This window comes from Anabrus simplex, chromosome 1 (genome assembly GCF_040414725.1).
Source record: "Anabrus simplex isolate iqAnaSimp1 chromosome 1, ASM4041472v1, whole genome shotgun sequence".
NCBI classification, from domain to species: domain Eukaryota; kingdom Metazoa; phylum Arthropoda; class Insecta; order Orthoptera; family Tettigoniidae; genus Anabrus; species Anabrus simplex.
The window spans coordinates 396,987,114-397,014,454 of record NC_090265.1 but is presented as its reverse complement, the minus strand read 5'-3'; positions in this window follow the sequence as shown (position 1 = coordinate 397,014,454).

Genomic DNA, 27,341 nt, shown 5'->3' with positions numbered 1-27,341 from the left:
GCTATTTCCAAACCTTTTTTTCTCGCGTACACTTTTCGACAGGTGGAATAATAACGGATATATTCTTACGGAATATTTCACAGTCTACGTCCTAGCGGACATAGCCCATCAGCGGGCGCGCGTAGTGCTGATTTCGTATAACTACAAAACTAGACTAAGCGTATTATTAACAGAATGATTTACAGTCTATACTAGCGGATATAGTCCAGCAGTGGGTGCGCGGAGAGCTGATTTGTTATAACTGGAAAACTACTGAGCATTTTTTTCTTCTTTGGTTCATCGTACTGTTGGGAGGTCTGGAGTTCAAATCTGAACGTCTACACCGGTCGTTGTCGGTGTGGTAATTCGTTCGTTCGTAATCTGTTTACCCTCCAGGACTTAGTGAGGGATCCCACCTCTACCGCCTCAAGGGCAGTGTCCTGGAGATTCAGACTCTGGGTTGGGGGATACAACTGGGGAGGATGACCAGTACCTCGCCCAGGCGGCCTTACCCGCTATGCTGAACAGGGGCCTTGTGTGGGGATGGGAAGTGTGGAAGGGATAGACAAGGAAGAGGGAAGGAAGCGGCCGTAGCCTTAAGTTAGGTACCATCCCGGCATTTGCCTGGAGGAGAAGTGGGAAACCACGGAAAACCACTTCCAGGTTGGCTGAGGAGGGAATCGAACCCCCGTCTACTCAGTTGACCTCCCGAGGCTGAGTGGACCATGTTCCAGCCCTCGTACCACTTTTCAAATTTCGTGGCAGGGCCTCTGGGGGTGGCAGCTAATCACACTAACCATTGCACCACAGAGGCGGACGTGGTAATTCAACGTGGTCAATGAAATGTCGTATGGCTTTTAGTGCCGGGATATCCCAGGACGGGTTCGGCTCGCCAGGTGCAGGTCTTTCTATTTGAGACCCGTAGGCGATGAAATGATGATGAAGACAACACATACACCCAGCCCCCGTGCCATTGGAATTAACCAGTTAAGGTTAAAATCCCCTATCCGGCCGGGAATCGAACCCGGGACCCTCTGAACCGAAGGCCAGTACGCTGACCGTTCAGCCAACGAGTCAACGTGGTTTCCCCCACATTACAGGGGAGTACCTCATTTCGAGTACCAAAGTACCTATCCTATTCCCACACTGAATAACAGCAGCTCACACTTCCACACATACCGTACGCGTACGGCAATAACGTAGGTTGCCCACCAGTTTCTGTTTGCATTTACCCGTCAGACCGTGTTTGACGATGTCTATCAACAAGTCGTAGACTCAGATTCTGAGAGTCGCAGGACGTGACCTCTGATAGAGCTCCTTCTCGCCCGGCTAACTGTATGTCGCATACGGTACTGTCGTGTTAGTAGCATTAAATCACTCTTCGTTTGTGCTCACGGTAACAGAACGACGAATATGGTGTACAAAGGAGCATTGGATTAAATGATGGGCTTCAGGTATCTCATAGAATTTGCGTCACATGTAGGCGCCTAAAATTCAGCATGGTTACTGTACGTATCCTTTGTGTGTATCAATATCTTAGGTTATATTGTTTCGGATCGTGAATTGCAAAGAAAATTGGGTGGAGACTATGTTGCATTTAGCCTCTACAGTAGGCAACGCAAAACTAACATTCTTTTTCCGAATATTCCGCTTTGAGTAACTATACCTTCATTCTGAATAATCCGCCATTCTGTACCTATTGATGATTGGTTCATGATTCAGCTTTAGGAGCAGTTGCAACAATTTCAACAGTCATATCTGACCTAATTAACTTGCTTTGAAACGACAAAATGCAGACAGATCTTTGAGTACCGGTATGGGGTATGGCGGTATCCCAAATACTGTAGTTCGCTTTGAAACGACAAAATGCAGACAGATCTTTGAGTACCGGTATGGGGTATGGCGGTATACCAAATACTGTAGTTCGCAGACGTATCGTACTAATGAGAACGCATAGCAATGGGAAAAGGGAAGCTACAGTACTTCCCCATCACCTATACTTCACAGCCCCACCCTGTAGTTCGATATTTCCCAATAACTGCTTCTACCGTTACGTATTCTCGTATGATGATGACTTGTTGGCAATGAAGCCGCAGAATTACGTAAATACTGCGATAGGGCAAAATAAAAATAGTCTTATCGCAAGATAACAAAACAAAAGGTGGCTTCTTATCTGCTCTCCAGGTAAACTTCCACAGTTTCTCAGAAGCTTACTGGCTTCTCTGCGAAAACATGATGACCTTGATTGCTGCCAAGTGCGTAATATCACTTGAGATAATGCTATCAATCTGGGACGGGCCGTTGGGTTGGGGCCAGCAGCAGTCCCCAAAGCAGGTTGTGTTTCCAGTCCAGTTCTTGAATTGACCATGAAGGCGAATGTTGACAGAATAATCCTTAGCATTCGCAGCAAGACGAAATCAGCGAATAGGACGCGCGCTATCCTCGCAATCTTATTTTGTAAACCGTGATAATGATGGTGGCGATTGTTCTTTTAGGGAGCATTAAATGATTACGAGCCATTCATAACATCAATTGTTGAAGAAAGAGGAAGAGTTCTGATCTCTCTAAGAATGAATAAATCTGTTAAAGGAAGGAAAATGCCATGAAACGCCAGGAAACAAAACCCTCAGCAGGCCCCCCAAACTTAATAATGTCGGGACAGGAGCTGGCTAAGGGAGGGGGAGGAGATGTTAATACACTGACTACAGAGCAAATGCAACACCAAGAAGGAGTGGTTCGAAAGGGATGAAAGTTGGGAAAAGAACAGAGACGGCACGGACGAATAATTGATGTTTATTTCAAACCGATATGCAGGTTACACAATGCGCACGGCATCGACTCAGTAGGATGTAGGACCACCGCGAGCGGCGATGCACGCAGAAACACGTCGAGGTACAGAGTCAATAAGAGTACGGATGGTGTCCTGAGGGATGGTTCTCCATTCTCTGTCAACCATTTGCCACAGTTGGTCGTCCGTACGAGGCTGGGGCAGAGTTTGCAAACGGCGTCCAATGAGATCCCACACGTGTTCGATTGGTGAGAGATCCGGAGAGTACGCTGGCCACGGAAGCATCTGTACACCTCGTAGAGCCTGTTGGGAGATGCGAGCAGTGTGTGGGCGGGCATTATCCTGCTGAAACAGAGCATTGGGCAGCCCCTGAAGGTACGGGAGTGCCACCGGCCGCAGCACATGCTGCACGTAGCGGTGGGCATTTAACGTGCCTTGAATACGCACTAGAGGTGACGTGGAATCATACGCAATAGCGCCCCAAACCATGATGCCGCGTTGTCTAGCGGTAGGGCGCTCCACAGTTACTGCCGGATTTGACCTTTCTCCACGCCGACGCCACACTCGTCTGCGGTGACTATCACTGACAGAACAGAAGCGTGACTCATCGGAGAACACGACGTTCCGCCATTCCCTCATCCAAGTCGCTCTAGCCCGGCACCATGCCAGGCGTGCACGTCTATGCTGTGGAGTCAATGGTAGTCTTCTGAGCGGACGCCGGGAGTGCAGGCCTCCTTCAACCAATCGACGGGAAATTGTTCTGGTCGATATTGGAACAGCCAGGGTGTCTTGCACATGCTGAAGAATGGCGGTTGACGTGGCGTGTGGGGCTGCCACCGCTTGGCGGCGGATGCGCCGATCCTCGCGTGCTGACGTCACTCGGGCTGCGCCTGGACCCCTCGCACGTGCCACATGTCCCTGCGCCAACCATCTTCGCCACAGGCGCTGCACCGTGGACACATCCCTATGGGCATCGGCTGCGATTTGACGAAGCGACCAACCTGCCCTTCTCAGCCCGATCACCATACCCCTCGTAAAGTCGTCTGTCTGCTGGAAATGCCTCCGTTGACGGCGGCCTGGCATTCTTAGCTATATACGTGTCCTGTGGCACACGACAACACGTTCTACAATGACTGTCGGCTGAGAAATCACGGTACGAAGTGGGACATTCGCCAACGCCGTGTCCCATTTATCGTTCGCTACGTGCGCAGCACAGCGGCGCATTTCACATCATGAGCATACCTCAGTGACGTCAGTCTACCGTGCAATTGGCATAAAGTTCTGACCACTCCTTCTTGGTGTTGCATTTGCTCTGTCAGTCAGTGTATATATATATATATATATATATATATATATATGTATATATATAAAAGAAAAAAGTTAATACCGTCAGCCGGGGTGACAACAGACCCAGGGGTGACTATGGTCAAAACTGAGAAAAAAATGTTATTGAGGCTTATTTATCTATATATATAAAATAACTTGTCCTGACTGACTGACTGACTGACTGACTGACTGACTGACTGACTGACTGACTGATTCATCATCGCCGAGCCTAAACCGCTGGACATAAAGAAATGAGATTTTGGGCATAGATTCATATTACGATGTAGGTGCTCGCTAAGAGAGGATTCTTGGATATTCCGTCGCTAAGGGGGTGAAAAGGAGGGTGAAATTTTAAAATGAGTGTACCTTTATCTCAAAACTTTGAATGTTTACAGGTGTAAAAATTGGTATTTAGAATCTTCTTTACAAATAAGGAAACACGTATTTTTTTGTTTTCAGAAAATCCCAATAGGAGGGGTGAAAAAGTGTGAAAAAGGGGTTGAATACCTTTATTCAGGATACCGGTACTTATATCTCAGAAACTGATGATATTACAGACCTAAAAATTGATACTTTTAATCTCGTTTAAAAATAAAGAAACACATATTTTTTTGTTTTTGGAAAATCCAATTAATTGGCAGGTTTAAAAAGGGGGGGGGGGGTGAATATTTAAAATGAGAGCATTTATATCTCAAAACTTTTGAAGTTTACAGATGTAAATATTGGTATTTAGAATCTTCATTAAAAATAAAGAAACACGTATTTTTTTGTTTTTGGTAAATCCCAATAGGAGGGGTGAAAAAGGGGTTGAAAACCTTTCATGAGTATACTTGAATCTCAGAAACTGAAGATATTGCAGACCTGAAAATTGGTGTTTGTGATCTCCTTTAAAAATGAAGAAACACGTATTTTTTGTTTTTGGAAAATCCAATTAATGGGGGGGGGGGGGGTGAAAAGGGGGTGAATATTTAAAATGAGTGTATCTATATCTCAAAACTTTTAAAGTTTATAGATGTATTAATTGATATTTAGAATCTCCTTTAAAAATAAAGAAACTCGTATCTTTTTGTTTCCGGAAAATCCCAATAGGAAGGGTGGAAAAGGGTGAAAAGGGGTTAAATGCCTTTAATGAGGCTACTTATATTTCAGAACCTGAAGATATTACAGAACTGAAAATTGGTATTATGGATCTACTTTAAAAATAAAGAAACAGGTATTTTTTCGTTTTTGGAAAATCCAAAAAAGAGGGGTGAAAAAGGGGGTGAATTTTTTAAAATGAGTGTGTCTACATCTTAAAACTTTAAAAGTTTACAGATGTAAAAATTGGTATTTAGAATCTCCTTTAAAAGTAAAGGAGCACGTATTTATTTGTCTTCTATAAATCCCAATAGGAGGGGTTTAAAAGGGTGAATAATGGGTTGAAAGTCTTTAATGAGGATACATGTATCTCAGAAACTGATGATATTACAGAACTGAAAATTTGTATATGGGATCTCCTTTAAGAATAAAGAAATACGTATTTTTTTGTTTTTGGAAAATCCAATTATTGGCGGTTAAACACGAGTGACAAATTGGGGTGAATTTTTTGAAAGACTATATCTACAGAATATCTTAGAAACGTAAAATGTTACAGACGTAAAAAGTGGGTATTTGGATTCTCCTGTAAATGTAAAGAAACATAGTTGATTTGGTTTTGGAAACTCCACTTAAAGGGAACTAAAAAGGGGTGAATTTTTAAAATGAGAATTTCTACAGAATATCTAAAAAACTTAACATGTTACAGAAGAGAAAATGGTATTTTTTATCTCTATTAAAAAAGAAAAGTGTATTTTTAGTTTTCGGAAATACCACTTGGGTGGAGGGGGTGGTAAAAGTGACTGGAAATGGTATTGAATTCTTTTAATTAGGCTACTGATATCTCAAAAATGAAGATGTTGCAGACGTCAAATTTGATATTTGGAATCTGCTTTAAAAGTAAAGAAACACGTATTCTCGGAAAATCCAATTAAGGCGGGAAGCGCGGGTTTAAGAATTGAAAAATTAATTGACTTAATTGTATGAGATTACATACATTTAATAACAACAAAAGTTGTTACAGATGTGAAAATTGGTATTTGGATCTCCTTTAGAAACAAAGAAGAACGCGTTTTGGGGGAGGGGGGGGGGGGACATCATGGTGGGCGGGAGTGAAAAGGAGTTGAATTCCTTTGATGAAGACACATAAATCAAAAACTGAAGTAGTTACAGTCGTGATAATTGGTACTTAGAAGATCCTTTACTATTAAAGAAGGAAGTACTTTTTGCCGGAAAATTCACAAGGGGGGGGGGGGGGAGGAAAGTGAAAAGATGTTAAAAAGAGTGAATTCTTTTTATGGGGATACTTATATCTCAAAACTGAAGGTAATAGACGTGAACATTGGTGTGTGGATTCTCCTTTAAACATAAAGAAACACGCCTTCTTTGTTGGGGTGGGGGTAAATAAACTTAACCGCGGTGGGGTGTAAAAGGAGGTGAGACCAAATGATTTTACTGTTCATAATGTACTTATAAGGAGCCTCCTTTGCTCAGGCGGCAGCGCGGCGGCCTCTCACAGCTGGGTTCCGTGGTTCAAATCCCGGTCACTCCGGATACTCCGGTTTTCCCTGTCATCATTCATTCCAGCAACACTGTTCAATATTTCATTTCATTTTTCACTCATCTATCATTGCCCCCAGATGAGTGCTTCGGCAGCCGGCACAATTCCTATTGTCGCCGCTAGGTGGGGGTTTATTCATTCCATTCCTCACCCTGTCGAATGACTGGAAACAGGCTGTAGATTTTCGATGTACTTATTCTGATCATAAACGGATCATTTTTAATCTTTCCAGGGTTCGTTTTCAACAGCCATCTTTTCCTTAGGAGAACATTCTTAGATTACAGTAGATTCTCCTTGCATGTAAATAAAAATTTAAACACATTTGAAATAAACGATAGGAATGAGATTGGCTGTCAAATTGTTCACCTCTATAATAAGGTCAATAATGCACGGAAGTATGTCATTCGTATCGCCAAAACTCCCGCACACTTGCCTACGCGCGACAATGGTGCTGGTCACATTGTCAACAATGACAATGGCAGCAGATGTAATTTACCCACAAGTAGCGGTCTTGCATCTCTATGTGGGTTCCAGAACATCTGATAATAATAATAATAATAATAATAATAATAATAATAATAATAATAATAATAATAATAATAATAATAATAATAATAATAATAATAATAATAATAATAATAATAATAATAATATAATGTTGTGGACCGTCGTCAAATGTGCGGACCGCGCTGGAAACGGGTCCTGGACGGGTAATGACTAAGAATGTAGTCCGGCCGCGGGTTCAGTACCGCCAAGGCGCCCAAGAGGACACCACGCCGGATGTCCTGAAGGATTTGATCCATATTAAAAATGCTTATAGGAAAAGTTGGCAAACATTTAGGGACCCAACTGACCGGGTGGAATACCTGGACCTAGCCCGGGAAGAACGAAATCGGTTGCTGGAAAGAAAGATTGAAAAATGGGAGGAAACTTGCCATAATCTGTTAGAAAACGAGTCAGATCGCAAATTTTGGCGGATTCTCTCAGAAAAAGAGTCAGATAGCAAATTTCGGCGGATTATATATAAAACAATAAGCATTCAGTTATAATTTTCAGTATAATACCGTAGCGAAGCACGGGTATCTTGCTAGTATATTATATATTTTTAAAATCTCAATTTTCAAATTTCCCTCCAATCTAGGCACATTTTTCTTTCCAGAAAGGTAAAACTTGTGATTCTAACCTGAAATGTGTTTTTCTGACTATCATTTGTTTCAACAATTATTTTTTGACAAAAACAACAGTTGGCTAAACTGTTCATATTTGCTCCTAGGTCATCACTTCTAAATGTCATCTGGAAATGTTGTTTACCTTTGTTTATTCCTTGCGAAGGTATGCATGTAATTTTATCTTTATAAGAAATTGTTTTGTACGGTACCTTAAAAGTGCAAATTTATAAACAATAGTACAATTGTCTTGCTTTTTGGGGTTACTATGGTCATAAGTATCAACTCATTGCAGTTGTCTTACGGGTTATATTAGATTACTCTTGTTAAATATTATATACAATTAATATGTTTTATTATTCACTTGTTTGTTTCATACTTCATGTTTGTGTCCTATTTATTGCAGTGTTAGTGGTAAAATAGTGAGGTCTGTCCTAGAAACTGACAGTAATTCTTCATTTGTTAGTGACATTGGTGAGTCAGTTTTAAGTTTCTTGGAAGAAATGCACTATTCAAAGTAAAGAAATGGCCCCACAAGAAAGAGATGTTTTGTTGAGCCAGGAAAAAGTGTCTCTTTGGAGGATATTGAACCTTGTCCACCTCTTCAAGATCAGTTTCAAGCAGAAACAAGTGGTGAAACATCAGTGCTACCAGTCTTCAGAAAGAAGCAGAAATGGCATACAAGAGAAGATTCATCAGACTCTGAAAATGATGTTGAAATTCATTAAAATGGAAGTGATGAAGAAACTTGGGAAGAGATGAAAGTAGGCATGATAGCAGAAGAAGAAGAAGATAATGATGAATGCTGTAGGAAACCAACAGCAGGAGACTATGTTCTGGTTGAGTTTAGTGCCAAAAAAACAAAACTGCATTACATAGTAAAGTGATAGATGATGATGGTACTTGTCAGGAAGATGAAGTGAAAGTTACATTTTTTAGAAGATGTCATGAATAGTTTGTGTGACCAAAGGAAGCATACATTTCTGTTATCAAAGTGAATGAAATTCTTAAAATACTACCACCTCCAGTTGAGCAAAGGTGGGGGTAAGCTAAGCTTCTATATAAAGTTTACTGGTTTCAGCTTGAAATGAGACAATTATAAATGAAAAGGACAAATTAAACACATTTTGAAAATTTTTCTTTAATGTTTGTCATAATTGTAATTTTTTAGCTTTAGACTATAGTTAAATATAAGATTTCTTACATCATTATGCTTGTAAAACATGTTCTGTTTGACTATAGTCACCTCCTACTAATTCCTGCATATTTAGTAACAATTCTTGAGTGATTTTAATATATGACCATAGTGTCCCCACCCCATGGGGTTACTATGGTCACTACATTTTCAGATGTGAGACAATTATCGGATGTTTGAAAAATTTATTTTAAGGAGATGATACCCAACACTTTATACTAAATCATATTTAATTTTTACATGGATATATCATAAAATGTGCAAGATATTCACAAAAAACTGAAAAAAAGTTACCATAGTAACCCCAATTGATGGTAGTAACTCAAGTTAAGTGTTCGGCCTATGAAAGGTACCCAGTGTTTAACCAACTGTATTTATATTTATCTTGTTGTATTTTCCATTTTCTTGCATTTATTCAGTTTTTTTAATCTACAGCCCCACTTAGAGACTGTCTATGTCTCGTGTATGCCTATGTCCAGTGAAACTGGTTAAATGAAAATGTAAATTAATAATTCAATAATGAATTATAAGCCAAATTTACGATACAAAGGGCACTAGGAAAGTTTTGCAATATGCAAAAGCGGTTGGCTGGACACCCCTGTTATGGTGAGGGATGAAAAGAGGGGTGAAAACCGGTCTAGAAGACAGCAAGGCGTGACCTTCACACCAGTTGTTACCAGGCAGTGGGATTGAAAGCAAGTTAAGATGTCAGTGTGGTCTAAAGATGAATATCGCACAATTATCCACTACAATTTTTCTCGTGGATTAACTGTTGACCAGTGCCTGGAGGAAATGACTCCTGTGCTGGGGAAAGACTGTCCACATCGGACAACAATTTTCCGCTGGTACAAAGAGTTCCAGAGGGGAAAATTTGGGGTTGAAGACGATCCCCATTCTGGGCGACCGTCTGAATCAGTGACTGAGGAAAACATTGAAGTTGTAAGGGAAATGTTGCAGCAACAGAGGCGGTTGACATATCGGCAGGTAGAAGAGACCATCCACATCCCTGCACCAGCTATTTATTCAATTCTACACGACCATCTCCATGTTAGAAAGGTTTGTTCTCTTTGGGTGCCCTATTCACTTTCAGAGGAACAAAGGGAACATCGAGTGAATTGGTGCCGAAAAATGCTAAAACAGTTTGAAAATGGGACTTCGTGTAACAATAGCATCGTTACAGGTGACGAAACTTGGCTTTATTATTACGATGTCCCAACAAAATCCCAGAACAAGGGGTGGCTGTTTGAAGAGGAGGGTACTCCTGTGACTGTGCAAAAGTCAAGGTCAGTGAAGAAAAGGATGGTTGCAGTATTCTTCACTAAACGGGGCATCCTAACTCAGGTTGTGCTAGAAACACAAAGGACAGTTACTGCGAAGTGAGACTTGTCTGCCTCAGATCATCCAGGCTCTCAAGCAGCTCCGTCCAAGGTCACGGCTCAACACTTGACTCTTGCATCACGACAATGCTCCAGCACATTGTGCTAATGTAACAATGGATTATCTTGCCAGATCAGGGTTGACTCTGCTTGATCACCCTCCATACAGTCCTTATCTTGCCCCATGTGACTTCGCACTCTTCCCAGAAGTGAAGATGAAGCTGAAACGGTGGCATTTTGCATCCGACGAGGAGCTTCTGGCAGCATGGGATCAAGAGTGTGAAAATGTAACCGAAGAAAAGTGGTGCAGTTGGTTCAGTGACTGGTTTTGACATATGAAGAAGTGTATTGAGTGTGGTGGAAATTATTTTGAAAAGCCCAAAGCGTTCACTCACATTGAAAAACTTTCCTAGTGCCCTTTGTATTGTGCAAAGTAAGGTGAAATACATTTTCTAATTTACTTTTTGCACCAGGGTCAGCTTAGCTTGAAATAATGTCAATATTCATTGCATAAGTGTACAGTCCCTTCAGTTTGCCTTGATTTGTAATATACTTCTATTCAGAGCTGGGAAGTATTTATTTATTAATTAATTAATTTATTATTATTTTCCTCCAGATCTACAGTATTATATATACCTTAGTGATCCTTAATGGAGAAAACTAACATTGCCCAACCTAGGCATACTCCTTCAACTTATTATACTCTCCTAAATAATAATAATAATAATAATAATAATAATAATAATAATAATAATAATAATAATAATAATAATAATATTTGTTCCGAGGTATCTGTGGAACAGCAGAGGTGAAAGAAGGTGCTGGGTGGGAATGGGTCTCAACTTACGAAATTAAAGTTAATTTAAAACTTTAACAAAGGTTATATTTTCTTTTCGAGATCAAGAAATAACAAGTATAACAGGAACTCAGTTGTATATCAACAAGTTAAGAATGTACAATTACAGTTTATTAATGGATTTTGGGCTTCGAGCCCCAGATTCACAATCCCTGAGCAATGAGCCCAACTTTACCTATACACAAGGTTCAACAAAGGGGCAGAAAACCCCAGTCATGCCAATGAGCATTTGCTCCCCATTACCCAGTTAAGCCTGCTCGAGGCACACAGAAAATACAATTTTTAGAAAGAGCGAACCCGCTCTCAAAGTTCAAGCCAATTCAGAGGCCACACCAAACTCCACCTTCAAGCTGCCCTCCAGGCACACAAGAACAGGGGTAAAAATACCCAACATACTGAGGCCTATTTACTAAAGAAACAGGACAATTACATGGCCCCAAAATACCAACTTGAGTGGAGGTGTAACTTGCACTCCTAATACACATTTTAAAACCTATTTGGCACTAGGCCGCTTATGCAAGGGCTAATCCCATACTACGGAGGTGACACGATAGGAAAACATTATTACATTACAAAAAGAAGGGAAACTGTTATGAAAACGTAGTCATCTCAAAACACTATGAGTGGGAGCTCGAGAGGGTTAGGCACTCTCTATCCCAATTTGTAGTTAAAGAGATAGAATTTTATACCAAGTGTCTTTTACATTTTAAAGGAAAGTTACATGATAAAAGTTTTGAACCTGCCCCGAGGGTTAAACTGCTGAGCTAGCGAATAAAGAAGTTATTAAAAGGCCATTACCTTATGGATGAACTGCTGCCCGAAGAAAGAGGCGCTTCCCGCCCCCTGCTACATAATCACACTAGGAAAGATGTTACTGAAGTGGCCCGGAGACCAGAAAATCAGCAGTTTAAATCCCCTCGTGGAACATTCGAGACCTTTCAAGAATGAGAACCCACACACCCCTCAATTTTATTGTCTAGGATCAAGCAACATATCCATATCGGAGAAGACATACATTATTGGTCAAAAATTAATTAGAGAAATTCGGGATTGGCTAAATTCAAAACAAGCGGAAAGAGAAGGGTTATACTGCCAACCCAAAAAATGACTGAAAGAAATTTAACAAAGAACAAACTTATGAACACAAAATTTCTCAAAAAAACTTCCTTCACTTCGCACCAGGGTGCACAATTGTAGTTCTTCAGTAGTGCCATCTAGAAGAGAATGTTCACACTTCTCACTACAGAGAAAACAAATATAAATCAAAAAAGACACAGTTCAGAACTCTTCAAAATTTACAATAGCGACATCTTCTGAGAAACTTTAGAATTAACATGGTTGTTAAAGTTCAGGCTTCCTCCAGTAGAGGAGTTTCAACTGGCGCAATTTTTGAATTAGCGGCGTGGAGGTGTATCGCCCGGTACAATAATAATAATAATAATAATAATAATAATAATAATAATAATAATAATAATAATATAATGGCCCACTGGTGTCTCCTTAATGGAGCCCTGATAGCCCTGGCAGTACATAGAATGGTAGTTCAGCATTGGAAATTTACTGACCTCTACCTCCCTTCTGTCTGAACTAGCGAACCTAGCACATTCTGTGACTACAGCCTTCCACTGTCGTTGCCCTACTCTGGTTCGCTGATTCAGCCAAAGTATTACACCATCTGCTGCCCTAGTGTGCCATAATCTACTTGCTCAGCAGTTCCTGCATGTACTACTTCACTTCACACATCATACATGCAATAAAACAGCATTTCTCATCTTTCCAATCCTACTTATAACAACTATGATTATGCCATCACATTTTACCATTTACATCACCATAATCCACTCACCATATTAAATTCTTCAATTGCATTTAGCAAACAGTTCACAATGACACAGATCCCTCAGTAACTTGCTACAAAATCAATTATAATTACCAACTAAACTTCACTAGGTACCTGTCTTATCATTCAAACCTCCTACCTCTCCTCTCTCCATGACCAACCTCCAACCACCTTCCAGTTAACCATTATATCACCAATCGCATCATCCACCAACCTTACACCTCACCATATTTACAATTTCTCACATGCCCCAATCCACTCATCATCTTCACTTACAATCATCCATAATTACAATCTAAACTTCACTACCTCTCTTATCATTCAGACATAAAAAACTCTGAACACTCTATGACCTACCTCCCAAATACAATAACAGCAACCACCATTTCTCACTCATAAATGTTCTTTAAATCCCACCACATCCACCTCTTAATCATCATCACACTTTTCTTCTCACCAATCATAACAAATCATCAAAACCATATTACCATTCCTACATATAACCATTATAAACAACCTTATCACCTCTCATTTTTACCATCACTCTCTTACCTTAATCCACTCACCATCTTAAATTAAATTATGACATATTAATCACTCTTAGCAGCCTTCACAAAATACTGTCATATACCAGCCATCTCAACATATTCACTTCCTCTCTCCGATATAATTATATACAACAAATACCAATCATAACTCTGAACATTAATACACAATCATCCATAATTACCATCTAAACTTCACTACCTCTCTTCTCATTCAGACATCATAATCTCTGAACACTCTGTGACCAACCTCCCAAATACAATAACAGCAACCATCATTTCTCACTCATCATATTCTTTAAATCCTGCCACATCCACCTCTTAATCATTGCTCACTCTCTTATTATATCACCAAACTCACACCCATCTTTAGTCTATATATACAAAACACTAGACAGACATTTCAAGCAAATACCTCTCATAATCATGTTCATCATCTCTCTAACCATCATCTCCTATTCAATTCTAATAACACCACCAAGACCACTAAGCAATTTTGAATACAATAACAGCAATAAATAAGCACACTTCACAATACACCAAATTCACTTCGGTACTTCAACACTTTTATCTCAAATACAAAATCAAACACACTCCACCATCCAACAATATCTTAGTTACTCCATTTACTAATCCTTTCAAATAAACATTTCAAATATCATTAACATACCAACCATAACACCATCTCTCTCCCCATCATTTCAATATTTATTTCAAATTAAACCCCCAACAGCTTGCTTACTATTGAACACTCTCCCATAAACCATATCAAGATCACTAAACAAACCAAATACAATAACGGTAATACATGAGCACCTCCATTGCACATATCAAACACACACCACCCTCAACCAACTTTAGCTCTAAATTACTTACTAACTTTGCTTAACTTTTGACTCCTAGTTACTATACCTTCTTCACTTTTATCTCTCTTCCCCCATAAATATTTTAAGCTCATACTTCTCCCTTTGTGTAGAGCCTTACTTTTATTAACTTTCTCACTCTGAACTACACATTCACTCATACTGGGGCTTGAACAGCCCTCCACACCAGTCTCCCCTCTTAAATTCACTATTCACTTCTCTCTGCACTTCACTCTCACATTTCATACGTATTTCTCTGCCTAATTCCCTGGCCCACATTTTCTTTTTCTCACTGTCAGACCAAAACTCATCGAAACTTTGTTCTCTTCCCCTTCTTTCCTCCGAACTCGATGCCACATTAATATCACTCAACTCACAGCTTCCCTTCTTTCTGGCCTTTTCATAATGCCTGTCATCTCCGCCTCTACATCCTGCACTCGGTGCTCCACTCCTTCTACCAAGCATGTCTTCACCAGCCCTACTCATTTCGTTCTGATTTAAATACTCCTCCATGGACAAAAGTTTCGACACTCCCCACTTTCAAGTCCATTTCGCATTGGACACCGCCAGTACTTGGACCCTAATATGAGGTCTCAACCCTTGCAGTCTTGCCCTGATCATATGTTTCTTCAAAATTTTGAAATTTCTATTACCATCTCTTCCCAAGTCTCTCTTAATCCACATTTTGTTTTTCTTTCTGCAGGTTTCCAGCATTTCTGACTACTATATCTGCCATCAGTGCAGATAGTAATGTGACCTTAATAGGTCTGCGCACCCTCATCCTGCCTATCCGCTTAACGTCTTCTATATCAACCTCGAGCTGGGAAGTAATTGAGCAAAAATATTCCAATTACTTGTAACAAATTCCTTTTTAGTATTTTTACTTACAATCATTACTGTTTACAAAAAAATACTCATAATTTACTTCTTGAAATAAAATTGTCATTACATTTTAGTAATCAATATGTATTAGTACGGAAAAAAATTTAGTGATCATGAAGATAACATTTCCCTACAGTGGAACCAGAAGCTCTACCCATGTTGGATGAGGTGTTTTCTTACCTCTTTGGTACTTCCAAAGGTATCAAACGTATCCTACAGTAACCATCAATGCTAGGAGTTCTTAAAATTAAACACAGTTATTCCTTCAAGTGCCCCTGTAGGGCATCATCTCAGCAAATGCAAAGATCTACTTTCCTCTATGAAGTCTAGGCTTAGTGATGAGAATTCTAAGAACCAATTATTTTATAGAGTAATTGACAAATTATTTGAAATGCTAAAAGTCACTAAAATATGTAGGCAAGTCAATAAGTATCTGCAATTTTGCTTTAATTGTCTTTAGGTTGTCTGTATGGTATTGTGTGCTCACCAGCTGCTAGATGGCACCATTATCTACGTCTGTGATAGGCTTCAGCGTTATCAAATCTGTACAGCTTGTGCTGTTGCGACGTAAAGATGGCTGCGCCACTCTCTGTTTGCACCAAGGAAGAACAGCGTTCTGTAATCCGATTTTTGTGGTCTGAGGGTGCACCAGGAGGGAAAATTCATACAAGATTTTCAGCAAAATATGGGGACAATGTTTTGCCACAGCAAAATGTTTACCAGTGGATTGAGCACTTCAAAAGGGGTCACATGAGCATTAAGTATGAGGAAAGATCCAGGCATCCATCTGCAGCTGTAATTGATGCCAATATTGAACAAGTGTGTGATATGATCCTGAATAACAGTCGAATGACTGTTGATGACGTGGCAAGCCATGTTCACATTAGCCATGGTAATGCATATGAAATCATGCATAACAGGCTTAACTTTCACAACGTCTGTTCAAAATGGGTTCCAAAACAACTCAATGAAGAGCAGAAGCGTAATTGTGTGAGAATCTGTCAGCACCTACTGGACTGTCAGGCTAATGAAGGTGAAACATTTCTGAAACGGATCATCACTGGAGATGAAACATGGGTTTACCACTTCGTACCAGAATGCAAACGTCAGAGAATGAAATGGAAGCATCCATTGTGACAAGACATTGTCCCCATATTGTGCTGAAAGTCTTCAATGAATTTCCGCTTCTTGTACACCCTCAGACCACAAAAAATGGATGACGGAATGCTGTTCTTGCTTGGCACAAACAGAGAGTGGCGCGGACATATTTACATCGCAATAGATCAAGCTGTAGGCTACTGATCTGATAATGCTGAAACCTACCACAGACGTAGACAACGGTGCCATCTAGCAGCTGGTGAGCACACAACACCATAGAGCCAACTTAAAGATAATTAGAGCAAAACTGCAGATACTTATTGACTTGCCCTCATAAAAAAATATGTGATAAAATCATTTTGAAAGTTCCAAAGTAGCATCTTTAGTCTCACTGAGTGATGATAGCCACTTATTGTCCCTATGCTAAAAAATCATCATCTATATAAATAAAATTGTTCGTATCTGTTTGTCTGTCTGTTTGTCTGTTCCACCATCACGTCGAAACGGCTGGATAGATCTCAACCAAACTTCATATTTAGAGTATACTCATCCCGGGGAAGGTTTCGAAATGCATATCATTTTAAAATCTTTGAATACACGGGGGGTTTATAGGAAAACCAGAATGGTTTTTCCACCATCACGTCGAAACGGCTGGATAGATCTCAACCAAACTTCATATTTAGAGTATACTCCTCCCGGGGAAGGTTTAGATATGCATATCATTTTAAAATCCTTGAATACACGGGGGGTTTATAGGAAAACCACAATGGTTTTCCACCATCACGTCGAAACGGCTAGATAGATCTCAACCAAACTTCATATTTAGAGTATACTCCTCCCGGGGAAGGTTTCGATATGCATATCATTTTAAAATCTTTGAATACACGGGGGGTTTATAGGAAAACCAGAATGGTTTTTCCACCATCACGTCGAAACGGCTGGATAGATCTCAACTAAACTTCATATTTAGAGTATACTCATCCAGGAGAAGGTTTCTATATGCATATCATGTTAAAATCTTTGAATACACGGGGTGTTTATAGGAAAACCAGAATGGTTTTTCCACCATCACGTCGAAACGGCTGGATAGATCTCAACCAAACTTCATATTTAGAGTATACTCCTCCCGGGGTACGTTTCGTTATGCATATCATTTTAAAATCTTTGAATAGACGGGGGGTTTATAGGAAAACCAGAATGGTTTTCCTCCATTTTCTCTTATACTATTGATTTTCTGTAAACTTCGTTTACCGTACGTGAAACGTCTCTTCATTATAAACAACTTTCGTTATGTTCATAATTTACCTTACTCTTTACATGACGGAGAAATTTACAATTTTCTGCTGGTACCATGCTCTGCATTGAGTGACCGACAGACCGACAGCGAACCTACAGGTTACCATGGCAACGTCTCTGACTGCATGCCAGCAGGTAAGTAACGTATTGCCATTTTCCTCATTATGCTTTTAAATTCGTGGTTGTTCCTTGGGTAGAAGGCAAGAAAGGCGTCAATCGGCCTATCTGCGGGATATTGGCGGAATATCGTGGGATGTTATAACCGCCTTCGAATAGATTAAGTAATAACACCATTAGTCATCTTCTTATTATTTGTTTACCTAGGAATCAATGGACCTAAATTTCTCCTCTGTTACCGCTTTATTATATCCATAACTCACACTAGCATAATTTATTGAGGGGCATTTGATTTTCCAATACATTCACTTGGCATTTACATATTTGTCGTTATCCGGCTGTCCTCAGTTATAATCCATTTGCTATTACTTTCAACTTTCTTAACTGTATTATTTTCTTCCTTAATTACGCCGTATGTACGCGAGTGCTACAAACTACTGGATGTATTTCCACCAATACTCATATTTAGAATACACCTGTCCTTGATAGGTTTTAGGGCAAATATTGTTTCTAAATCCCTGAACTGACTGGGGGTTTATACGAAACCGAAACAGTGATTTTGCACTTCCACAAAATATACACAACCAACGTTAATTTAAATCTACCTGCCTTGGTAGAAATTAATTTCTAAACCTTTTTTCTCATGCGCATCATTTCGATACGAGGATTAATAAGGGAGATATCATTAACGGACCGTTTTTTTGTACAAGTCCCATCGGACTTAACTCACGAGCGGGTGCGTGTAAAGCGTATTCCTTACAACTTGAAAACTACTGAAGACATTCGAACCAAAATTCATATTTAGCATCCACCTGTCCAAACGTAGGTTTTAAACGTAAATAACATTTCATGTTCCGGAATGGACTGGCGGTTTATAGGGAACCGAAATGATGATTTTACTCTTCCACAATATATACAGAACAAGACCAACCTGACTGGAAATCGACCAAACGTGATGGAATTCCACCTCTAAAACTTTTTTTCATGTGCATTTTTTCGTCAGGAGGATTAATAAGGGAGATATCATGAATGGTCAGTTTTGCAGGTTAAGTCCAGCGGACATAGCCAAAAAGGTGTTTTCCATGGAGCAGATTCCTTATCTATATAAATCAAATCGTAACGACTGTGTGCCTCTACACTGACTATTTTGGCGAAATTTTCGTACAGCTTTCCGTTTAAGGGGTAATAATGACCATCTGCATAATTTTTGGTTTAGTTTCCTGAAAGTATTAATTTTTACCCGCCTCGCCCAAAATCCAGATTGCGGCATAATCTGCCAGAAGAAAAAGAAGATAATTGAAATTTGACAAAATTATACGTTTTAGCCTGTAACGAACGGAAAACATCCAAGATCATTGAATTTTTCACTTTTTATCCCCGAAGAATATCGAAATATGCAGGCAATTTTAATGATGGTGCAGACCTTCGGAAATTCCTATCACATAACAGATTGCACAATCTCCGTTCAATTTGGAATGATCTACAACCTTAGTCTTATGACTTTTTGCCGTATCTGTATCCCTTTTTCGTTTGATTTTTCTCTATTAATGGATGTTAAGTCAATTTGGAATTTTCACATGCATAATTCATACCTTCGATTACTTATATGAAATACAGAATCATCAAACTCTTCACGAAAATTGGCCCACCCAGTAGCCATATATGAGCCAAATGCTATGTATGTAGCTGTCACATAATTATCCGAAAAGTAAGGTAATGTGAGATAATCTTACAAGAACGTTACCCTGTTCCACGTTTCTAACTCAATCTGACCCAAGAATAGATGACATATCATAGGACCAGCCATTTAGGCCTCTAAATCCGGCGTGTCTTATGGTATAATCCTTTGTCGATATGACGTACGTTTAGTAGCAGTTAATCTGTAAATGAAGGTCTTCAATATTGTAAACACGCATATACTTTCGTATGTCGATCTATATATATTCACTGATGTCGATTTGTAGCGATCGAGAAAGGGTGGGTCTGCTATTGTAATCAGTACTCCCCACACCGACTTTGACTGGCAGTATGAAAGGGTTCCTTCTCCAACTCCTGTGTAACTGTCATTAGTAAGGAAGGTCTACAATTGTAATGAATAGTTCACTTCTCGATTTGACTTGCAGATGGCAAGTGAGCATGCAGTTTTGTTTAAAACTCCCCTACCCGATTGTGTTTGGCAGTAGGCAAGGGTGCCCGCCATTATAAAGAAATGTCCTCATCTAAAATGTGACTGGCATTAGGCATAGTGGCCTGCTATTTTGATGGAAACTCACCAACTTGGTGTGACTGGCAGTAAGCTGGCTGGAAGTAGGAAAATGGGCCTGGCATTATAATGATAACTGCACAACTCAATTTCGAGTGATAGTAGGGTAATTGCCTGCCATTATAATAAAAACTGTAATCTGTCTGGAAGTAGGAAAGGGGGGCTGCCATTTTAACGAAAACTCCCCAAATCGATTCTGTCCGCATAGTAGGCAATGGGGCCTGCAATTATAATGTAAACTTCCCAACTCGATTGTGAATGGCAGTAGGCAAGTGAGCCTGCCGTTATATCACAAATCCATAACAAACACTTTACATTGGAAACAACGTACGGGGACCTCCCCATGCTCTTCCTCGGATAACGCTAAGAGACATGCAATTTTAAAATCAATCTTATTGACTGCATGCACACTATTTAATTCGATATTCGAATACAATGTAGAATACCGTAGCGAAGCACGGGTACATTCGCTAGTCTATCTATATAAATAAAATTGTTTCTGTTTGTCTGTTTGTCTGTCTGTTTGTCTGTTCCACCATCACGTCGAAACGGCTGGATAGATCTCAACCAAACTTCATATTTAGAGTATACTGACCCCGGGGAAGGTTTCGATATGCATATCATTTTAAAATCTTTGAAAAGACGGGGGTTTTATAGGAAAAACGGTTTTCCTCCATTTTCTCTTATACTATTATAGGCAAAATATCGAATTTGTCGTATAAGGACGAGACAAAGCTCAATTTAATGCTCTTGACGCAAAGAACAAAACTCGGTAAGCCCTACGGGCCCGAAAACCATGTTTTAAGGCCCTAAAACCAACCGTTACGGAGATATTGGCACCACACTACCCCTGCTCTAGGAATCGGATAAAGAAATGAACTGCCGTAACCATGGCAACGTCAGCTCCAGGATTCTAGAGCAGTGAGATTATGCATGTACGTTTGGGCATAGCTGTCAACCAAAATAGGTACAAATAAGACTTAATATCTGGGAAAAAAATATACTGTTGTGTAAGGCACTCATAGGACTCCTTTGGGCGGGGATGGAAAGGGGGTGAAGAACGAGTGTAAAAATCTTACTATATATAGAAATGGAAGTGTGTGTGTAAATGACACATCTCCAACTAAACCACTGGAGCAATTTCAACCAAACTTGGTACACGAATCACTTACTATCGGGAGACGATCACTGTGGGGGGTAAGCCATCCCTAGCGCCCTTAAGGGAGAGGGTCAGGGGGGTGGTAGTTACAATAATAATCGAGAATAGTGTCGAATTCATAGTTTTCGGGGTCGCTGAGTTGAAAAGTGATACTCTAGAATTTTTTTTAAAATCCAGCCCCCTTTTAGGTTGGGAGCAAAGGGTGGGGGGGTGGGGTGAGATATAGAAATAATTAAAAACAGTTTCGAATCCATAGATTTCAGGGTCTCTGAGATGAATAGTATTACTCCGGATTTTTTGCAAATCCAAGTGGGGAGCGAAGGGGGTGAGATATAAAATTAATCGAAAAACTACATATAAAAATATTATCTTCTTCTTCTTACTATATATAAAAATTGATGTATGTGTGTGCGTGGGTGTGTGGGTGTGGGTGTGTATATGACACATCTCCTCCTAAACCACTGGAGCAATTTCACCAAACGTGGTACACTTATCAATTAGTATCAGGAGACAAACCGCGTGAGGGTAAGACACCCCTAGCACCCTTTTGGCAGGGGGCGAGGGGAGTGGTATAAAAATAATCTTATAAATAAAGTTGTTCGTTTCTGTTTGTCTGTTTGTTTGTTTGTTTGTTTGTTTGTTTGTTTGTTTGGCTTAAGTGCGGCCAATATCCAGTATTCGGGAGATAGTAGGTTCGAACCCCACTGTCGGCAGCTCTGAAAATGGTTTTCCGTGGTTTCCCATTTTCACACCAGGCAAATGCTGGGACTGTACCTTAATTAAGGCCACGGCCGATTCCTTCCAACTCCTATCCCTTCCCTGTCCCATCGTCGCCATAAGACCTATCTGTGTCGGTGCGACGTAAAGCAACTAGCAAAATAAAAAGAATAAAAATGTTTGTTTGTTCCACCATCACGTCGAAAGGGCTGGATAGATCTCAACCAAACTTCATATTTAGAGTATACTCACCCCGGGGAAGGTTTCGATATGCATATCATTTTAAAATCTTTGAAAAGACGGGGGTCTATAGGAAAACCACAACGGTCTTCCTCCATTTTCTCTTATACTATTGATTTTCTGCAAACTCTGTGGACCGTATGTGAAAGTTCTCTTCATCACAAACAACTTTCGTTGTGTTCATAATTTACCTTACTCTTCAAATGACGGAGAAATTTACTATTTTCTGCCGATACCATGCTCGGCATTGAGGGACCGACAGAGCGATAACGAATATATGGGTTACCATGGCAACGTCTCTGACTGCTTGCCAGCAGGGAAGTAACGTATTGTCATTTTCCTCATCATTCCTTTAAATTCGTGGTTGTTCCTTGGGTAGAAAGCAAGAGAGTCGTCAATCGGCCATTCTGCGGGATATTGGCGGAATATCATTGGAGGTTATAACCGTCCTCGAATAGCATAAGTAATAACACAAATATTCATCTTCTTATCTGATTACCTAAGAATCCCTGCGCCTAAATTTCTCTCCGATTACCGCTTTCTTATATCCATAACTCACTCCGGCATAATTTATTGAGGAGCATTTGATTTTCCAATACATTCACTTGGTATTTATATATTTGTCGTCATCCGGATGTCCTCTGTTATAATCTATTTTCTATTAATTTCAACTTACTAAACTGTATTACTTTCTTCCTTAATTACCACGTATGTATGCGAGTGCTAATCCCGAATGCTGTACACTCTTTCCTTTGAGGAAATATTCTAAGCTATGCAAATGTATAACTTCTGGCCCAGGAAAATTCCGAAATATGGATGCAATTTTAACGGTGGTGCAGACCTTCGTTTCGGGGTAATTGGTGGCTAATCAGTAAGTCGTATCAAAAGTCACAAAGCAAATTGCGTTTCATTTTGGAGAGATCTACAACTTTTGTCCTGTGACTTTTCGTCGTATTTTTATCCCTAATACATTAAACACAAGTTGATTTTGTACTTTTACACGTATATGTTATCATTTGGCACACTTATAGGAAAGGTAGAATCATGACATTCGGCACGCACATTGACATGACCATTGGCAATGTTATAGCCAAATTTTATGATTCTAGCTGTCACATGAGAATCAAAAATATAAAGTAGAATTCAAAAACTGTACAAGATTTCACCCCATTCAATGACTCTAACTCAATCTAACCCATAAATAAAGGAGATACGAGAAGATGTCATAGGACCAACCATGTAGAGCACTGAAAGGGGCGTCTGATGGTGAAGTCCGTTTGTAGATACGTCGTACAGTTGCAAAGCAGTAACCATCGAAATAAAGGTCTACACTTCTAGAGTATGTCTGTACATTGACAATTTTGGCGAAATTTCCGTACAGTTATCCGTTTCAGGTGTAATAATGACCATCTGCATATATTCTGTTTTGGTGTCTGTCTGTTTGTTTGTTTGTCTGTTTGTCTAAAACTTGGAAACTACTGGATATATTTCCACCAAACTTGATATTTAGAATCCATCTGTCCTTTGGTAGGTTTTAGGGCAAGTATTGTTTCTGAATCCCTGAATTGACTGGGGGATTATACGAAACCGAAACCGTCATTTTGCAACCAAACTTAATGTAAATTTAGCTGCCGTAATGGAAATTCATTTCTAGGCCTTTTTCCTCATGTGCATCATTTCAATACGAGGATTAATAAGGGAGATATCATTAACGGACCGTTTTCCGGTACAAGTCCCACCGGACTTAACTCAAGAGCGGGTGCGTGTAAAGCGTATGTTTTACAACTTGAAAACTACTGAAGATATTTGAGTCAAACTTTATATTAACATCCACCTGTCCAACGGTAGGTGTTAATCGTCAATAACATTTCATGTTCCCGGAATGGACTGGCGGTTTATAGGGAACCGAAATGGTGATTTTACTCTTCCAGAATATATACAGTACAAGACCAACCTGACTGGAAATCGACCAAACATGATGGAATTCCATCTCTAAAACTTTTTTTCATGTGCATTTTTTCGACAGGAGGATTAATAAGGGAGATATCATAAACGGTCCGTTTTTCCGGTTAAGTCCAGCGGATATAGCCCAAAAGGTGTTGTACGTGGAGCAGGTTCCTTATTTATCTATGTAAATAAAATCGTAACTACTGTGTGCCTGTACATAGACTATTTTGTCGAAATTTTCGAACAGCTACACGCTTAAGGGGTAATAATGATCATCTGCATATTTTTTGGTTTAGTATCTTGAAAGTTCTACTTTTTACACTTCTCACTGAAAACCCAGTATTGCGGCATAATCTGCCAGTCGAGAAAGAAAACTGAAATTTGGCAAAATTTTACGACTTAGCCTGTAACGGGCGGAAAACTTCCAAGAGCTTTAAATTTTTCCCTTTCTATCCCGAAGAATATCGAAATATGGAGGCAATTTTAATGATGGTGCAGACCTTCGGGAAGTATCATCACATAACGGATGGCACAATCCCCGTTCAATTTGGAGTGATCTACAACCTTGGTCGTACGACTTTTTGTCGTATTTATATCCATTTTACGTTTGACTTTTCTCTATTTCTCGATCTTAAGTAAAGTAGTACTTTTCACATACATAATTCATACCTTCCATCACTTAGAGGAAAGATAGAATCATCATACTCTACACGAAAATTGGTCCACCCAGTAGCCATATGTGAGCCAAATGCTATGTATGTAGCTGTCACTTAATTATCCGAAAAGCAATGCAATGTGAGATAATCTTACACAAATTTTACCCAAGTTTCTAACTCAATCTGACCCATGAATAGATGAGATATCATATGACCAGCAATTTAGGCCGCTAAATCCGGCGTCTTATGGTACAATCTTTTCTCGATATGATGTACCGTTTAGAAGCAGTTAATCTGTAAATGAAGGTCTGCAATATTGTAAACAAGCACATACTTTCGTATGTCGAACTATATATATTCACTGATGTCGATTTTGTAGCGATCGAGAAAGGGTGTGTCTGCTATTGTAATCAGTACTCCGCACACCGACTATGACTGGCAGTAGGAATGGAGTCCTTCTCCAATTCCTGTGTAACTGGCATTAATGAGGCAGGCCTACCATTGTAATGAATAATTCACTTCTCGATTTGACTTTCAGAAGGCAAGGGAGCATGCAGCATACAGTCTTTGGCTGTAGGCAAGCGTTCCCGCAGTTATAAACAGATGTACCCATCTAAAATGTGACTGGCATTAGGCATACTGGCCTGCTATTTTGATGGAAACTCATCAACTTGGTGTGACTGGCAGGAAGCTGGCTGGCAGTTGGAAAAGGGGCCTATCATTATAATGATAACTGCACAACTCAATTTTGACTGGTTGTAGGGAAGTTTCCTGCCATTATAATAAAAACTCTTCAATTTGTAATATGTCTGGAGGTAGGAAAGGGGGCCTGCAATTGTAACGGAAACTCCCCAAATAGATTGTGACCGCGCAGTAGGCAATGGGGCCTGCAATTATAATGTAAACTTCCCAACTCGATTGTGAATCGCAGTAGGGAAGTGAGCCTGTCGTTATCATCACAAATCCGTAACAAGCACTTTACACTGGAAACAACGTATGGGGACCTCTGCATATTGTTTCTCGGATAACGCTAAGAGACATGCTATTTTAAAACAATCTTATTTACTGCATGTACAGTATTTACTTCAATATTCGTATACAATGCAGAATACCGTAGCGAAGCACGGGTACATTTGCTAGTATTATATAATATCCTTTTCCTTGCAAATCTGGTTTTTATTTCAGCCCCATGTGAAAAAAAAAGAGCCAGTGATTTCCTTAACACTGGCTTTCTGTGAAGTAATAGTAATTGAATAAAATATTTCTCAGGTAACTATAATTCATCACAATTACTTTTTCCTTATATTTTTCCCATCACTGGTTGTATTTTGTGTTGAGCCATACATTTATGTGACCATTGCAAAGTTGGATTGTGCTATTCTCTATATCATGCTCTCCATAAATCTCCATATACTTACACAATGTCTAGAAACCATTTTTTAACTTGTGGACATTTCTGTATTATTTACATTTTGATTTGTGGAAATTTCTGTATAATGCACATTTTTATTTATACTTTTAGTTATGGTCATTTTTGTTGTAGACTTTCTGTACACTGGACATTATACATACAAGAATTCCTGTAAGACAAAATTCTGGTACCTGAGCATTTCTGAAAACTGTAAAAGTAGTTAGTGGGACATTAAACCAATAACATTATTTTCTTTCACTACGATTGGTCTTGAGTGATACCAGAATGCTGGAATTGTGGCATGAAAGTGGTCTCTCTCTATAGCAATATATACAATGCCTTCCCAACTATTCTCTCCTCAGCGAGCAATCGGTACATAAGTCTGCATTTATAGTGAAGCAAAGAGGAGAGCGGAGAGTGCTTAGTGTTTATAGCAGAGTGGTGCTATGCACAAATGAGAAGGGACTGTCTAACATCATAGTCAGAGTTTACGGAATTTAATCGCAACTTATACAGTGTGTTGACAAGATGTCAAAGATGTCAAATTCAAGGCGATGGAATGTTCATCTTATTAATATGGATAGGCCAGAAAACGAGGAATTCAGTCCTTTAAACAAGTTGTGTTCACATCCAGATACATTTCGGGAGGATGTGTATTTCAACATTCGATTATATCCTGCAGTTTGTCAGTCAGAGACTACATTTTAATGAAGTGAACAAACACACGTGCTCTACGTTATGCACATAGCTACACTCTGAGTAAGAGAACCGCGAAGTCAACAGAAACAAAATCGACCAAGGGTTGCCGAAGTTACCTGACAGTGCTGGTCACCGCTATGTGAAACAAATAACTTTGTTTCGCTCTGCACTGCTATTTTACACATCCTTCCTCACAGCTCTCCTGTCCGCTATAATTCTATACATGCTGCTACATTATTTTGATTCCTCTGCCATGTCCGCTTCGCTCTCTTCTTTTCACTCCTCGC